The 2,640-nt window shown below is 45.2% G+C and overlaps 1 non-coding gene across 1 annotated transcript; it reads left to right on the plus strand.

The window, feature by feature from the left end:
* Positions 1-1,203: 1,203 nt before the first annotated feature.
* TRNAE-CUC (transfer RNA glutamic acid (anticodon CUC)) lies at positions 1,204-1,276 on the plus strand. Its single transcript has one exon. It is a non-coding gene; the product is annotated as a tRNA-Glu (tRNA).
* Positions 1,277-2,640: the final 1,364 nt, after the last annotated feature.

Genomic DNA, 2,640 nt, shown 5'->3' on the forward strand with positions numbered 1-2,640 from the left:
CATGGCATCACCCAGTCCCCTGACAACATGCCCCTAATGGGACTTACCTTCATCACAACCCTCCTCCAAGATCGCCATCACCAACCCATGTCCTCATGTCCTCCTTCCCTCACAGCCATCTGGTCACCACAGAGGGATGAGTATGAGAGAAAGACCAGCAGCACTGCAGAGATGCAGCCCCTCGTGGTCAAGCCTCTGAACAACTGGCAGCAGCTGCTTCCCTCCAGACTTCTAGGAATTGGACAAAAATGTAAAAGGTTAGTTTGAGCCGGTGTAAGTTTGGTATTCTGTTACTTGATAAAATGCATTCAAAACCGGTACACCAATTCCAATCGACTTCGGAACCAGTGTTCTTTCTGGTATATCGCTCGCTGAGACTTATGGGGAATTTAGAATAGCTCCTGGAGCATGACCTGCATTCAAATATTTGTTAAATGAATGAATGAATGAAGACTAAATTCAACATCCAAACATTTTTTAAACAAACATTGACCATTAGAAACCTCACGTGTAGGTTCAAAGTTTAATTTTATGTTTTCTGGAGAGCACCTAGGTGATTTCCAGTCTGCTAGATTTAAATATAAATAATCTTACAGGATTTTTTTTCTTTATGAGTAGAGCACTGGTGAATAAATTTTGATTAGACTAATACTTTTTTGTTCAAGGCAGCGTGGTTGCAGCTACAATAGGTTAGGAATTTTCTGGTCTGTCACAGTGGATTGTTAGGATTGGGTCTAAACCCAGGGATTACTAATCAGCACTTATTTTCCTGGCCCTGGTTGTTAACTGGTCATTTGGCCAAATGCCAACATGGTTAATCGCGTCCCGGCTTCCTAAATCTCCGTGTTTTTAACAAGAGCCTTCATTTCCTGGGCTAAGCTGCTCCAAAGTGTTCGATAACTGAGGTATAAAGGATGAGTTTTCAGAGGGATGAGATTTCCTGACCAGGTGACCGGAAAAGTGTAGCTGTCAGTTGTATCTCACGTGTTCTAGTAGTCAGATTCTGATTACAAAAGGGAGGCATTGCCGGGAAATTTTAGGTCGAAAAAACTGAAATTTCCTGTTTCCACAGTCACTTATTTCAGTGGTCATCAAACTCTGTTTCAGGGAGTCTATCAACATTTGCGGTTGCTGATGTTAATGGAAGCTAGTGAAACCAATGTCAAACTTTTGCATTAACCAAAAATCCTGTTCTCAGGGACTTCCCTGGTGGTCCAGTGGTTAGGACTCTGCACTCTCACTGCTGAGGGCCCGGGTTCGATCCCTGGTCGGGGAACTAAGATCCCACAAGCCTCTAGGTGCAGCAAAAAAAAAAAAAAAAAAAAAAAAAAAAAAAAAAAAAAATCCTGTTCTCCTTGGTTAACCTAATTATAAGGAAATGTAAATTTACATTTTAAACTTTCCATTAATATATACTCCTTGACTGGTTTCATATATTAGAGTTCCAGTGAGGTTTCATTTTTTAAAAAGAGCTCTTCTATTAAAAAGGTTGAAATGGCTGAGAGGTCAACATGGTGGAGGACGCTTGCTGGGGGGAAAAGCAATATTTCCTGCCTTAGAGAGAAATCTTAAGGGTTAAATGAAATAATTTGTGTGAGAACCACAGTGCTGCACAGCAGGAGGTGAGCGAGCGAGCGAAGCTTCATCCGCCGCTCCCCCGTGGCTCCCCAGAGCTCGCATTACCTCCTGAACCATTTCCCCCACCGCCGCCCTGTCCGTGGAAAAATTGTCTTCCACGGTCCCTGGTGCCCAAAATGTTGGGGACCACTGGTATCAAGGTTAGTAAAGTTTAGTGGAAGGGAGGGAGGGAGGAAGGAAGGAAGGAAGGAAGGAAGGAAGGAAGGAAGGAAAGAAGGAAGGAAAGAAGGAGGGAAGGAAGGAAAAGAGAGACTTAAAAGCAGGGGTGCTAGGTATCTTTGGGCTCTCTAGGTTCACCTTGCACTCTTCTCCACCCTACTCCCTATCGGGAGGCTGACCTATATGGGCATATTACCAGAGGTCCATTTGCCTTGGCCTCCAGTGCATTTTGGCTAACTGGAGGCCCTGGTGGGACTCTAGAGGGTGGAATAAGGGGGAGGTCAGGGTATTTACACCCTGGCTCTCCCTTAGGCTGTTTGTGTTTCTTCATCAAACGCCACTGCTCCTCTCAAGGCAGCCTCCTCCACACACTCTCCTTCCGGGTTCTGGTATCAGTGTTCTCCCCTTGCCTCTTTGGGGCTGGGGAGGTATAATATTGTACTTTATAATAAAAACTATATATATATATTTGGTCTTTGCTCCAATCCTGGCACATAGCTCCTAAAACCCTTGGAATTCCCTAAATGATGGGGGGCGGGTCTTTTGTTAATGAGGCAACCTTTGGAAAACCCCCAGATAACCAAAGAATGGAAACTGGTTGCCAGGGGAAACTACCATGTGATTGGAGGGTTGGAACTGTCAGTCCCACCTCCCTGACCTCCAGGGAGAGGAGAGGGGCTGGAGAGTGAATTCAACCACCATGGCCATTGACTTAATCAGTCGTGCCTACGTAATGAAGCCGCCATAAAAACGGACAAGGATGGGGTTTGGAGAGCTTCCAGGTTGGTGAACCAGAATACTTCCATGTGCCACTGTGCCAGGCCCCAAACTCCGTGAGGACAG

This window comes from Delphinus delphis, chromosome 4, assembly GCF_949987515.2.
Source record: "Delphinus delphis chromosome 4, mDelDel1.2, whole genome shotgun sequence".
NCBI classification, from domain to species: Eukaryota; Metazoa; Chordata; class Mammalia; order Artiodactyla; family Delphinidae; genus Delphinus; species Delphinus delphis.